At 37.4% G+C, this 7,860-nt stretch overlaps 1 long non-coding RNA gene across 1 annotated transcript; it reads right to left on the bottom strand.

The window, feature by feature from the left end:
- Positions 1 to 5,674: 5,674 nt before the first annotated feature.
- On the bottom strand, positions 5,675 to 7,617 carry LOC145094273 (uncharacterized). The gene is made up of 3 exons (XR_013703253.1): positions 7,346 to 7,617; positions 7,028 to 7,179; positions 5,675 to 6,729 (listed from the first exon to the last, which is right to left on the bottom strand). It is a non-coding gene; the product is annotated as an uncharacterized LOC145094273 (long non-coding RNA).
- Between the last annotated feature and the right edge of the window lie 243 nt (positions 7,618 to 7,860).

Genomic DNA, 7,860 nt, shown 5'->3' with positions numbered 1-7,860 from the left:
GGAACACTCAGCCTGCTAGGGGTTTGTTTTGGGCCTGGAAGTCATAGGACTCGGCGAGTGTATGAAAAAACTCGGTGAGTCCAAGGCAATGTCCCAACCTCATGAAGATGGACTCAACGAGTTCATGGAGAACTCGGCGAGTCAAAGGCTAGACTCATTCATTCGGATGCAGATGAACTCGTCGAGTTCAAGAACAAACTCGGCGAGTCGGTTGAAGATAGTCAAAAGGTGTTGTTGAAGATGAACTCGTCAAGCTCTTGCTAGACTCAACGAGTAAGGACGAGATTATGGAAGTAAGTGGACAGGGGGACTTGGCGAGTTGGTGGACGAACTCGGCGAGTCGAGTCAATCAGAAGTTGACTTTGACCAGGGTTTGACCTTGACTTTTACTTGGATTTGGGTTGAACCTTGTGAGGGTTATGAGTATGTAATAATAATTGAGAAAGGTCTTTGTGTAGGGATTGAGGAGTAGAGACGATTTTATTTCCGTGTTGAGGACTGTGCAGATACTACACGACATCGAGGTGAGTTGCCTTCCAGTAGAAGTGGGTCTAAGGCACCAAGGTCGACCCACTAGTAGTTAATTATAGTTGAGATGATTATCTTTGTGATAATTGTATGGTTTACTACTACCTGATATGTTTATGTGCTAGCATGATTATGTTGTATGTGATAGTTGTAGTAGGAGGGGACTAGTCCCTAAGTTTGATTGTTAGGACCGAAGGGTAGGTTGAGCACCCCAGATATGCCTGACAGTATATTTATGTTATGATATATGTGGTAGTAGTGGTAAGGGGTGAAATAGTCCCCAAGGTTCGGTCGTTAGGACCGAGGGGTAGGTCAGCACCCCAGAATGGCTTGACACGGGTAGGTCAGCACCCCAGAATGGCTTTACATGGGTTGGTCGGCACCCCAGAATGGTCGGAACGGGTAGGTTGGTCACCCCAAAATTTTCCGACAGTGTGTATGCTATGTGATTGTGTGGTATGTGGTATGTTGGGGGAAGTCACTAAGCTTCGTGCTTACAGTTTTCAGTTTTATTTCAGGTACCTCTTCAACGAAGGGGAAAGAGTCGGCGCGGTAGCTGCACATCACACACACATCAGATTTCCGCACTATGTGATTCATAGAATTACACTTTGATTTTATTACTTTTTGATGATTTGATTTTGAGACATGTTCATGATTGTTTATGGATTGATATGATATCAACAATGTTTTCAGTAAACGGTTTTATAAATAACTTAATTAAAAGCGAAATTTTTGGACTCGAAATTTGGGATGTTACATAAAAGTAAAAGGGAATACCCTACCCCAAGCTTAATAATAATCTTTGTCCTCGATGCTTAAGGTAAGGGCATAAATGACCTAGTTCGGAGGATCGGAAGGTAGGAAATGTCCATGACGGTGGTATCGTGAAATTCCGATCGATAAAACTCCGACAATCTTTATTTTTTCCAGCGAGGTGGGTGTTTGGGAGCTTATGTTCTTGAGAGAAAATGGAGCTTGAGGGAAGAACTTGATGAAAACAAGGGAGAAATGTAGAAGAAGGTTGCATTATAAGTCATATGGTCCACGAAAGTCAATAAGTCAACCCACTTAAAGAACTAGTCAAACATGGTAAAAAAATCATCAAAAATTGGTCCAGCTCAGTGCGCAGGTCGCATAGAACATGCAAGTACAATTCTTTGATTTTTGCTCGAGCATCTCCTTTTGATCAGGCCCACCTATGCAACAACACGCAGGTCACATACAACTCTGCAGGGGTATTTCTGGGAATTCTTGTTTCGCTTCATTTTCCTCCGTTTCTTCGCATATTCTTGGAGTGGAAGGCCCCAAACATATGGAAACACTTAATTCCTTCAAAGACAACTCCTTGAGAATCCCCACAACATCTTCAAACTTCTTTATTCGAATTTAAAAACAAGAAAGCACAATGCTTTCCAAAAATTCCCTTCTTTAACGACTTTGGCGAGACGTCGTCCAAAGTTCACTTTAACACTTCGGGGCATCAAAATGAACGACATCTTGGACATTTGAATCAAAACCTTCATAGAAAAGCTTTAATTGATGTCCATTAACCTTGAAAATTTTCCCTATGTCGACATTTTGAATTTCAACTACTCCATGCTTAAAAACTTTCACTACAATAAAAGGAGCATTCCATCGAAATCTCCATTTTCCTGCGAAAACTTTTAGTCGGGAATGAGAAAGGAGAACTTTTTTTCCGGCTTGAAATGTTTTTGGGTGATGGAATTGTTGTCAAAAGTTTTCACTTCCTTCTTGTAAACCTTGACATTTTCATATGCTTTATTTATCGACTCCTCAAGCTCTTGGATTTGCAATCTCCCATGTATCCTTAGTTTTCCCATGTCCAACTTTTCAACTGCTTCATCAATTTCCAACTTTGAAGGATGGTGTTTCATATCCCCTTTTATTCTTCTTTGGTGACGAAATTTACTCAAACTCGTCTCTAACGATTCACGATTAGTATATTCATAGAAATTTTGAGTTAAAGAATCTACAACATCAACAAAATACAAAGAATATATATCTCTAGGGTACCTTATGGCGTCATTAATATTGAATTTAATTACCTCACCATCAAATTCCATTGTGATATTGCCCGCATACACATCAATTTTTGTTCTAGCCGGTTCAAAAACTGTCTTCCAAGTAAGATTAGAGCCGATTTGGAGGAAACTTGTTCCTGTAAATCAATCTCAAAAAAATCCGACGAAAATATCAATTGGTTTAATTGAACTAAAACATCCTGTAACACATCCCTAGGGATAACACTCGATTTGTCCGCAAGTTGAATAGTAACACCCATTTTATTTAAAGATCCGATATTTAGCGAGTCATATACTGAATAGGGCATGGAATTAATAGAAGCACCACGATAAAGCATGGAACTACTAATAGTAATATCCACTATCTTGCAAGGAATCGTAAACATCCCGGGGTCCTTTCATTTTGGTGGGAACTTTCTTTGTAATATAGCGGAAACATTTTCACTCATTGAAATCTTTTCAGGTCCTTGAAGTTTTCTTTTGTTAGTGCAAAGCTCTTTCAAAATTTTAGTTACCTTAGGATTTGATTGATTGAATCTAACAACGGAATGTTTACCTCAACCTTTCGAGGGGTGTCTATGATTCATCTTTCTTCCTCTTTCTTCTTTGAGGGGGAAAGTCGGGAGGGGAATGGTGGTGGAATGACTATGGGAGTGGCCATCCGTGGAGCTTCTCCTTGAACTTTACTTTTCAAAATCGTCTCTTGACTTGGGACAACTTCACCCTCATCTTCTTTAGAATCCTCCTTTGTGCTACTTTCTACGGTTTCTCTTCCACTTCTCAATATAACCATATTAACACTTAGGTTCTTTTCAGTTTGAGAAGGGCTTTTACCATCGGTTTCCAACTTGCTTAATTATGTGACTATATCTCCCATTTTAGCTTCGACATTGTAGATTCTAGTGCTTGTTTCCTTTTGGAATTGTTGGGTGCTAGTGGCAAGAGATTTAACAATATCTTCAAGAGACATTTCGGAGCTACTAGATTGGGATTGATGAGGTTGTTGGAGGTGGTGTGAAGGGTTTTGTTTTGATTGATAATGAGGTTGTGGATGTTGGTAATGGGTTGTTTTGTGGGTAGCAAGGTCTAACTAATGCATTTTGAGGCAATTGTCTTAAGTTGTAGCTCATATTGGGATTTGGTTTCCAACTTGAATTGTATGCCATTTGGTTACCAGATGGCTTGTTGTGGAAATTTTGAAGTTATCCAGTGGCATTTAGATGTTTCACGTCTTCTTGAAGAATAGGACACATATCCGTGAGACACATATTCTACAAACCATTACTTGTGGATGTTCTCCCATGGCTAACTTTTGGAGAGCGGATGTTAGATCTTTAAGTTGAGACTCGAGGCTTGATGTCACCACTTCATTGACTTTTTGATGCGCATCCCTCTTCATGTCTTAACGGGGGCCTAAGTGTTAGGAATTGCCACATATGGTGTTAAAGAGTTGAGTTGTTTTTTGAGGATTTTTGCTAAAGACATATCCACCACTTGAAGCATATCCCTCATAAAAAGCGTTGAATGAGAAGTTGTTACAGAATTTGGTGTTGTAGGTAACTATTACACAAGTTATTGAACCTCTCCTAATAGTCACGGAAATTCTCATTTTGATCTTGGCGGATTAAGAATTAAGACTCTTGAAGCAGGATAAAACTTATCAAGGAAAGCTCTTGCCATATCGGTCCATGAGTTGATTGACCCTAGTGGATGATAAAATAACTAATATTTTTGCTCTATCGGCCAAGGAGAAGAGCAATGACCTTAATTTGATTTGATCATTGGTTCACCCTTGTGGCTTCATGCTAGTGAAAATGATGTGGAACATCTTCAAGTTTTTGTGTGGGTCTTCATTCTCCAATCCACAAAAAATTAGAAGGTGATGAACTAGGTTTGACTTCAATTACGAACCTCCTTCCAAAACGGGGTAATTGATATCGATTGGAGTTTGTGTGACATCGGTTTCCATCATTTACCTCAAGGTTCTATCGGGGTGTTCTTCTCTTTCAGCCTTTGGATTTTTTTTATGATTGGTGTATTTTATTGTAGGGGTGGTGTTTCGGGAATTTCTTGGTGAGGGTCGGGGCTAGAATCGGATTCTACTTCGGGTTTGGCATCACTAGAGGAAGCAGTTTCAACCTCCGTGTCTATGTTAGGGTTCGAAGTTCAACCACGTTCTATTCTCCATTCATTTTCCCAAATTCCTTGCTTCTATCTTAATTTATGGATTATATAGATCAAAGTATTTGTAAGGTGAGATCTGGGCATAGAGAAACAAATTGATTAAAAATAAATCAATCCCCGGAAACGGAGCCAAAATTTGGTGGTTGACGAGGCCAAAAAATAAATAACCCAAAATCTTGTACACTAATATAGTGCATAGTGGTAAAGGGGTCGTATCTACAGAGATTGGTTCAATTTGTTATTTTTATGAAAATCTTGTTATATAAGTACTTGTAAAACTAAATTAAAAATAAAAATCGGGGGTTTTTGATCTTTTGAAATGTTTAAAGGGAAACTAGAGTTAAACGAAGATTTAAAAAAGACAATTCAACAAAAGCAAGAGTTTAGTGTAAAATCATTGAGAGAAAGATGGTTAACTAAGGTTTCCCCACTTGAACATTTGATGAACATATCATTAGAATCCAAGGTGCAATACTTCTTTTAAATCTCTAATTTGGCTATAGTAATCCAAGAAGCTTGAGATTACCTAGACTTTTCTTAGTTATTAAAATAGTCAGAGAGGCTCAACATATTTCCTTAGTTAAAGTCACAATTTCCATTAAGCATGTAATTAGTGAAAATTAACTAGCATTACGAACCATAAAGTCACCAAATCCAAGAGGAGTCAAATGCTTTCACTACCATGTTGGAGAAAATGTTTTTGTGATTATGTGAAGTTAAAACTAACACAAGATCCACTTGTTTCTTCCTAATTTGAGGATTCATTATTTAATCAAGAAATTAGCTAACTAATCACTACAAATACATTTAAACTCATGAATAAAAACAGACAAGTAGCAAGAAGATGTTAAAACATAAAACATTCTCATAAAGATTCAAGAACAAGTTCATGGAGTTCTTCAAAATTCAACCAAATATTCAAGTGATTTCACCAAATTCGACCAAGATTAGTTTAGCTTAGCATGACTAAACTCAAAAAAATAAAGTAAAAGTTTAGAGTACCCAACATGTAGTTAGAATCAAGAGCAAAAGAAGATATTTTTGATGTTCTTAAAGAGCTCCAAGACCTCCCAAATCTCCAAAGAATTGACCAATATTTGGGTGTGTAGAAGTATGCAAAAGATGCATGCCAACCTTCCTCAAATAGTACTAAAAATGAAATTATGAAATTACCCCTGCGCGTTTGTGCGCCGGTCGCGCAACCATGCGTGGTGCTTCCTGATGTGGGCTAATTTGAGTTTTGGGCCTCCAAAGCTTCTACAGGCCCAAATAAAGTCCAATCATCTCATAACCCAATTTTATTCAACTTAAGCTCAATTTGTCTTCACCAAATCATCCAAATCATGTGTACTAACCTGATCATTTTAATCCCGAATGCATAAATTTTTCACCATTTTCATTTAAGTAGAAGCCCATCTTATTCAATGATCCATCCATCACTAGCCCACTTTATGCTCCATCTCCACTAGTTATCAAGCCCATAATCCTTTTTGTCCTCCAAGTCCAATTGACTCCCAAAGGTTCCGCTCCGCTAGTCTCCTTAAAATCTGCAATTACACTCACGAAAATAGAAAGTACGCGAAATATTCACAAAATAAGAAAAAGGAAAATATGCATGAATATTAACTAAATTATGAATGAAAATGCTAAAATAAACTATAAAAAGAAGTAAATAATATGAAACTATCACATAAATTCATAATTAATAAATAAAATATAATACCTTAAGCCATTACGCCTAGTTAGTCCATGATTATGGAATAAATGACTTGCCAGATTTGTGAAAGAAAAATAAGCACATAAAGACTAAACAAAACTGTATAGAAAGGTTTATAAATGTGATTTGCATTATCATAAGTGATGTCCACACGGATTTGGTTAGAGAGAGGAAAAACCTAGATAGTATGGGCCCTTAATGATTTTCTTATCTTCCTCAGCTTCATAGTCTGCAACCACATTATAAGGTAGCAGCCTGCGGAGAAATTAGTGAGAAACATTAATAAGATATAATTGAAAAACAATGTGTAAATCCAAGTTCTGTGGATCAAATGCTCATGAATAAGATGAACAAACTAAAGATCAGATGCTATTAATATGGTCTAGGTAACTTACGTGTTCGTCCCCAGATAGCTCAGATCGAAGGAAACTAAATTCATAAAATTAAATTGCATTTTGAGCAAAATATTTGCGTTCAGAATGGATAAAACTATGGATTATAACGAAGATGCATTCATGAAAAAGGGGAAATTATTATGTGTAATAAAAAAAACCTCTCACAAGAATCTTCTAAGGAAGAGAAAGGGCGATATAAATCGTGATGACAGAGACGCCAAGCATCCTGATATGCCATTTGCAATTTAGAATGGTGCGATCAATTACTTAGAAAGGGAAGATAACCTTGGTCTTCAACAACTTTCTTGACCTAATTACAACAAAACAACAAATAAAGTTAGTCAATTAAGTATAGATTTCACAATCCTCCGTTCAAATGCGTCGATTTACCGGAGCTTTGAATGAAGGAAAAGAGAGAAAAGAAAAGACTGCGAAATTAATTGCAAGAAATGTAGAAGATGCTTCTAGAACCAGACCTTCAATCTCGTAGTCGATTCAAACCTTCGATCTCGCAATCGATCCTTCTTTGACGATGATGGAGGTTAGTGCTAGTGAAAAGGTGTCTGGTACTTACAATCAGACACAACCGATGCAACCATAAATGGAGAAGTAGTAGAGCACATAAGCAATATTGAATGGGTTGTAGGTGAAGCATAGAGAGAAAAAATGAAACGGGAGAGAAGTCGGTGTCTCCCAGACAGTGGCGGATCCGGCCCGAAAGTCAAGTGGGGTGCACAGTTAACCGTTGACATCTTCGATGGAATAAAGCAAGGTTGGAAATTTTAGCTGAAGATGAGCCTTTTGTTGATTTTCTTCTTTTTACGTATCTTTCCATTGTCCCCTCTTATTCTCTTAAACAATAAGATAACCACTAAGCATGAATACAAAATTGACATAAAAATACCCCTTAAACTAAACAATAAGAAATCAAACACAGGATAATATAAAGCCTCTAAATTAAACTCTTTACACAGAAACACAAAACAATATA

Source organism: Lactuca serriola, chromosome 3 (genome assembly GCF_051521515.1).
Source record: "Lactuca serriola cultivar US96UC23 chromosome 3, Lser_US96UC23_V15, whole genome shotgun sequence".
Classification (NCBI taxonomy): Eukaryota; Viridiplantae; Streptophyta; class Magnoliopsida; order Asterales; family Asteraceae; genus Lactuca; species Lactuca serriola.
The sequence above is the reverse complement of the archived record's forward strand: the minus strand, read 5'-3'. Positions and strand labels throughout refer to the sequence as shown.